The sequence below is a fragment of the Macrobrachium rosenbergii genome, chromosome 18 (assembly GCF_040412425.1).
Source record: "Macrobrachium rosenbergii isolate ZJJX-2024 chromosome 18, ASM4041242v1, whole genome shotgun sequence".
NCBI lineage: Eukaryota > Metazoa > Arthropoda > Malacostraca > Decapoda > Palaemonidae > Macrobrachium > Macrobrachium rosenbergii.
This window is the reverse complement of record NC_089758.1, coordinates 19,994,234-20,001,733: the sequence shown is the minus strand read 5'-3', so window position 1 is coordinate 20,001,733 and position 7,500 is coordinate 19,994,234. Positions and strand designations below refer to the sequence as shown.

The 7,500-nt window shown below is 34.6% G+C and overlaps 1 long non-coding RNA gene across 1 annotated transcript in view; it reads right to left on the bottom strand.

Moving 5' to 3' along the window:
* LOC136848178 (uncharacterized) overlaps positions 1 to 7,500 on the bottom strand; it is a 256,581-nt gene that overhangs the window by 143,954 nt on the left and 105,127 nt on the right. Inside the window, exon 2 of the long non-coding RNA XR_010855963.1 lies at positions 3,978 to 4,065. This is a non-coding gene — a long non-coding RNA (uncharacterized lncRNA). The remainder of the gene's footprint in view (positions 1 to 3,977; positions 4,066 to 7,500) is intronic.

Sequence of the window (7,500 nt, the reverse complement as noted above, 5' to 3'; positions counted from 1 at the left end):
TCTGCTCATGTTTTTATTCAGCTTAGTTAAAAAAAAAAGGATGTTTTCATTTTTCGTTTTCCCAGTGAATTTTATATCACGCTAAATGGATGTGCATGCATAGACGGAGAGGGAGAGGGGGAGAGAGGAAGATTAATTAGCAATTTCTGTTATTTGGTTACGCCTACGAACTGAGCGAGTTTTATCGTGATTACAAACTAAAATTTTAGTAATTCTGTACTATCAAGAAACATCTCAGCAATAATGAAGTTAGTTTAACAAATACATATTCCAGCACAGTATCTGTTGTGTTAGAGTTTCCACGGAGTTAACTGATAGCTCTTGTTATTTGAAGATGATTTTATGATTTAACTCCTAATTTTTAGTTTTCTTTAAAAGGAAACTATTAAGAGATGGTTATGTGTCTGTCCGTCCACACTTTTTCTGTCCGCCCTCAGATCTTAAAAACTACTGAGGCCAGAGGGCTGCAATCTGGTATGTTGGCCTTCCACCCTCTAATCATTATACACACCAAACTGGTATGTTGATTATCCACCCTTCAATAATCAAACAAACCAAATTGCAGGCCTGTACCTCAGTAATTTTTATTTTATTTACGGTTAAAGTTAAATATGATCATGCGTCTGGCACAGCTATAGATGCCAAAAACACAGGCCACCACCGGGCAGTGGCTGAAAGTTTCATGTGCTGCGGCTGAGAATTTCATGGGCCGTGGTTGAGAGTTTCATACAGCATTATACACTGTACAGAAAACATTTCTTCGGCGCAATTTTTACTTATTGTCTTTTGTCCTCGGCAATCTCTGCAACACATGCTGTCGTTGATAATAAGAAAAGTTACTGAACTGCGGATGAATCTGAAATATCCAATAGCATAAATGAACTGATGAGCCCTTAATCGCCGTTCTTTTTTTTTTTTATCTCTGCGAAAATCATCCGTCTTCGAATACTATATTCCTGGTATTGTTCAATAAAACAACATCCATGTTTTTACTTTAAACTGTATTTTAAACTGTAATCAGAGCTGAAATTTTTGTTAGAGAAATACCTCGATCTGCTTATGCGCTATATGGAGGTTGATTAAATCATTCTTTAACCGAAACTGACAGTAAAAAGCTAATGTTTCCGAAAAATATATTGTGAGCTGAGGAAAGGGTATATTAATAAGCATGTGGCTGATTAAGGTAGATAATAATGACAAAATTAGTCCATGACCTTTTACTTTTTAAATTATATTTTCCTTTAAGCTGCTTAAGTCATTGTACCGCTTATGGTAACCTTGAGTTTTATTGAAACTTGGTAATGCTCATTACCAGATAAAGATATCATTTCTTTACTAAAAATTTTAGCTCTGATTACAGTTGAGAACATTAGTTAAAGATAGAAATCACTGCATTAACTGGACAGACTCAAAGGAAATTATGTTTTGTAAAGATATAGTGAAACGAAATTTAATAGAATCTTGTATTATTAAAAAAAAGACTGAGATATTCTGTTAAATATCATCCTAGGCCTCTATATAGTGGATGAAATTTTAATGAAGGATATTTCAAAACAAGTTGGTTATTTTTGGGTATTACCATTGTTTGGCAATTGTTAGCATTGTTGGTCTTGCCACGAAGTCTTCTTGTGACTGTTTATTCCTTTGGCACTTGTACCTGAACCCTGATGAGGCGTAGAAATACATGAAAGCGCTTGGTTCGAGTCATTTCATTTCACTCTTCTCCTGGCTGGATGCAGAATAGTTAAAGATAAAAAAATGAAAGTGGTTTATTTAACAAGATCAGTAATAAAGTATTCGAAGGCGGGTGATTTGGCAGAGATAAGAAAAACAGCGCCTGGAGACTCGTCACCTCATTTTGACTTCAAAATTTTGCGTTACATTCTGCCCAAAATAAATGCGATTTATTTTCTTAGTGATTTTGACACCAGCTTACGACCGAACATTGAACTAAACATGAAAATTTTATTATGGCATTCGTCTTACATGTTGTACCTTCTCGCTTTGTATTCCGCTGTGATGGGTATCATGATACAAGTACAAGATACAGAGAGAGGAAAGCATAATATGTATATTTTTTCAACATAAATCCGTTTCCCACAACAGGAAACAATGACAACAATAATTCAAAGGTTCCTCCACATTAATATTTTAACTGAGATATAGTGATTGGGCTCCCTGTGCTGACAAATTCCACATTAGCGAGTCTTATGTATATTACAAATGGCTTATCAGCAATGCGTCAAAAGCCCCTTACGAGCACTGTACCATTCGTCACTATTTTGCATGCAATCTCGCTTTCCCTGTATATCAACACTCATCCTCCCTAATAATTATTTTGTTTGCACGCTAGGTCTTCCTCTTTTCCATTCCTCCCATTATCTAATATTCCCCGTTATTAACTTTCCAACGAACTATTTCCCTCCGTTCTTTCCACATGACCGTATCTGGAATTATTTCACCTAGACTAAGCTTTTTATCAATTCTTTATTTCTCAGCATTTCTCACACTTTCGGTATTTCTTGCACCACATTTGCTATGCGTATCATTCTCCTCACCAATTTCAACCTTTTTTCTCTCATTTGCATTCAGCAGCCATACCTCACCTCTGTAAAGGCGAGTTGGCTCAACAATCCTTTCATATACATCATCCTTAGCTTTCACTGACGCTTCAAATCTCTCCACAGTCTTTTGCAAACAGCCTACTGCCTACTTTATTTCGCCTGTTCTGTAAAAAAAAAAAAAAAAAAAAAAAAAAAAAAAAAAAAAAAAAAAAAAACTTCTCTCATCCATGAAACTGTACTTACATCCAAATAATCTTTCCATACTAATCAGTTGCTTACAGTTTTGCCCATCCTTGTTAATATTCGCTATGTCGTCTTCCTCAGATCCTTACTTTTGCACATATTTACTCTCCGCTCTAGCCCCTCCGAAATGCTTTCAAATTTTGCAAGATATTAAAGAAAATACTGAAAATATAGTAAATATTCTGAAGTAGAGAAGTCCTTGGACCACCAGCACAAGAAATGAAACTGTCCTCAATCTATCGAACAAACTCCTTGATTAAAAAAAAGTAGGAAAAATGTGAATTAAAACAGCTCTTACACAAAATGCAATAAAGAGGTCAAAAAGCCATAATAAGTACTCTATCACTTGTAAACGTCAGTCAATCCATTCATGACTTATTTTCCAACTACAGAGCTATGTACTTTCCTCTGATATACATTGTATGTGCAGGTAGACTTAAAGTAATTACTTTATATATATATATATATATATATATATATATATATATATATATATATATATATATATATATATATAAAGTAATTACTTTAAGTCTACCTGATATATACACACACACACACACACACACATATATATATATATATATATATATATATATATATATATATATATATATATATATATATATATATACTTGTACTGGTGAACTAGTAAAGGGCGATTTTGGTGTTCATTCGTCTTCAGTTAGTTTTATAAGAAAATAACCTTTACAAATATTTAAGAAAAAAATTAAAAAAAGAAAAAAATATTTAGAAAATTAGAGAGAAAAGAAACACGTCTCTCTCTCTCTCTCTCTCTCTCTCTCTCTCTCTCTCTCTCTCTCTCTCTCTCTCTCTCTCTCTCTCTCTCTCTCTCTTACACAATTGTATCCAACCATCTAAAATAAATGCATGCCATTTTCTCAATCCAATGACCTTTTCCGAATTTCAAGATCAGAGAATCTCTTCGCATTAGCGCTAATTTTGGATCCTGTGAGTCGACACACCTGAGGCTAAAATGCAGAGCTTAAAAATGCAATTCTAGCTTTTTCTTCTTGCGAATCACAAACTGAATGTTATTATTCTGGCTTTGTATTTAAAACTTTCGAGGTTTTGAGTCTAGTAAGAGGTGAAGGAACCATTCTGACAAAAGGCAAGAATAATTAGGAACTAAATTATCCTCCCACTTACCTGATTATCTACGAAGTCGATTAACCTTCAAAGAGATGGACGAACCTCGGCTAAGACAACTGTTTCTTCGCGCGTTCTGACAGAGTATCTGGAGAAAGAAAGAACGTGTCGGTAATTTTTAGTTTTCTGTGAAAGGAAACTGTTGAGATGGTTATTTGCACTTTTTCTGTCCGCCCTCAGATCTTAAAAACTACTGAGGCTAGAGGGCTGCAAATTGGTATGTTAATCATCCAATCATCAAGCATACCAAATTGCAGCCCTTTAGCCTCAGTAGTTTTTATTTTATTTAAGGTTAAAGTTAGCACGATCATGTGTCTGGCACCGCTATAGGTGCTAATAACACAGGCCACCACCCAACAGTGGCTGAAAGTTTCATGGGCCGCGGAGGAGAGTTTCATGGGTAGTGGCTGAGAGTTTCATACAGCATTATACGCTGTACAGAAAACTCGATTGCGCCGAAGAAACTTGAGCGCATTTTTTGCTTTTTTTTTAATTCTGTATGAAAATTTCCATAATAATCTCATTTTGCACCAAGGTTCCAATAAACAAATACAACGAAGAGGAAGAAATATTGAATTTAAAAACATTTAACTGGTTATAATTTCGTTTCTAGACATTTTCAATTTAAGGAGGAACAGTACAACCAGAAGACCAGGTAACATCGTAGACATTATTATGCGCTGTGCTTCTCTATGATTTTAGAAATAATAGCGTCTACAATGTTACCACGTCTTCGGGCTGTCCTGTCCCTCCTTGAAAACTTTTAACTAAACGCTTTAAACTTTCGAATTAAATGACAATCTCGGGCAGTGATTCTCAAACTGGGTGCCTACAGGCAATGCCTAGTGGTGCTGCAAGATTGTCATGAATTTTGTCTTGGCTAGATCACCTGAATGAACATTTGTAAAAAAAAAAAAGAAAAAAAAAACTTAGTAGAAGTCTTCACTTAATTATTATCGGTGTGTTTATTCTAATTATGTTTATCTAATTCTTCCGATATGCTCTTTGTTTGTACAGCATATTTCTGCATGTACGGTGTGCTGATTTTGGTGTGGGTATGGATAATAATTTTATTAATTAAATATGCAGTTAATTTATGCGATATGATGGGATGGTGCAGAAGGGGTGCCACGGTAATGATTACATTAGTTAGGGTGCCATCACTAAAAAAAGATTGAGAACCAATGTGCAACAGCTAATCTTAGGGCGTTGTTAATTATAAATCCAAATGAAGTTATCTGTAGATAGAAGATAATTTTGTTCAGTAACTTTAGGTTAACACATCTCGAGTGACGTTGGTTCTTGCAGTACAACTCAACTGGAACGACAAACGCAGTGAAAAAATGCACATGTAATTCAATTTCCTAAAAACTAACCACTTCCTTCGAATATTTAGGGCATTTAGGATCTATTCTTTACTTCGGTTGTGAGCAAACCATTTTTTTTATGATGATAATATACATGGCCAAAGGACCGAGTTTAAATGTGACTTCTTTGTAACGTCCACTGAATATAAATTTTGAAATCATTTCATTTGAATGATTTTCTTAAAAAGTGGTAACTTTGTTGAGGAATAAATTATCCTTTACTATAGAAGCCAATCTCTGCATTTAAACCAGTAAGATAATCAACTGTTAAGATGAAAATTAGATCATGAACGCATTAAAAATTATTATAAATTTAATACGGAGACAGGTGACTTACCTGCTCAGATTGAATTAATGTAATTAGAACAGAACGTTCAAAACTATACCAATGATAATGGTAAATGCAGGGTTAAATATTTATGCATATCAATAAACATTTTATAAATAGATAATACTAATGAAGTAAAGGACATATTGATATGTAAGAGAAAGCGCATCCCTCTATTAGGTGTGAAATAATAATTGAAAAAAAAAAGTGGGATTGCCAATAAATAAACATAGTTAAATTGAAGTAATAAAGAGACCATAATAAACTTGCATAAATAAAGAAAGAGAGAGAGAGAGAGAGAGAGAGAGAGAGAGAGAGAGAGAGAGAGAGAGAGAGAGAGAGAGAGAGAGAGAGAGAGAGAGAGGGCTTTAACTCATATTATGGGATTTCGGGACACTTGACCTAAATAATAATTAACTTTTGTTATCCGGATTCATCACGTAAGACATAACTTTCCCTTCGTTAATTATTAAGAAATTTGTCCTTCCAGACTGTTTGTCTTTCGTCATATTTGTCATATTCGTAATTAACTTTCGAACCTACGATACTCTGTCACGCTTAGACGTAGGTGCTTACCAACACAAGCGCCTTTCTCTTGAATCTTTTTAAAAGTATATTTCCTCTCTCAGCTTATCTTGTTGAAAATATTATTGGCGAATATCGGATGTCTTCTCAGTCTAAGTCAGGGAGTTCGAGACAGCTCCTTCTTTATGTTGTTGGTCAAAGGATCATTCATGTGCAACAATACTGTTTAAAATAGGAAAATCAGACCTTCATTTTTATTAGTTCTCGTGTTGCTATTTAGAATAAGTTCTTGAAAAGACTAAAGTAAAATTTCAACTCTGCAACAGCTGCAAGGTTCCCGAAGCTGACAGAATCGACACTCTTAGCAATTGCCTATAAATACGCACTGGATGTACACAAAAAATAAATTTAAAACACATCACCTGCAATTGCCCCCTTCCTGCAAAAGACCAATATTTTTCAGGGAAACTGTTTAGCATGCAAATGAAAAGGGCTTTGCCATATTCGCTCGCTTCTAATTGAACTCTATCTCTTTGTAGGGAACCTGTACTTAAAAGGTCTATTTTCCAAATGGGAAAGCTCAGCGAAGAAAATCTATGGTATAGTCTTCTGGAAACTCTAGGCAAAAATGTGAGGAGAATGTGCTTCTATTTATTTTTAATAACATACATTGATGTTATATTCAGTTATTTTATGTTATTTATACAATTCAAGAAAGGTAAAAGATAGTAGGTTGTTAATAAAATTATTTTTTTAATTATTTTAAAACATGTAATGTATAGTTCGCCTTCATTAATATTAATATACATAAATGAATATATATATATATATATATATATATATATATATATATATATATATATATATATATATATATATATATACACATATACACACAGGTATATATATATATTAGGTGTGACAATAAAGAAACGAGACTGTGGAAGCCACACTTATGCATCAATGCCAATTGGCTAACCACTTATGTCACTGTTTTGCACAACAGCTCACCACTATTCTGCTATAGTATTGTTCACCTCGCTCACTCTGTGCTTCTGTTTCAGGCTGCTGTGTATAACACTGCTGTTACGCCTTGTCACGCAACTGGAGGTGGCGCAAACATGGAGCAGAGAATCAATTTGAAATTTCAGGTTAAGTTGGGGAAGGGCCCAACTGAGTGTCTCAAACTTCTCCGAGAGGCTTATAGAGAAGATGCGGTGTCCTCAATCGCCTCCATGACCTGGTGTGACGCAGCAGGCGGGTTCCGCTGCGTCGGGCTCTGTGGAGAGACAACTCGTGGCTG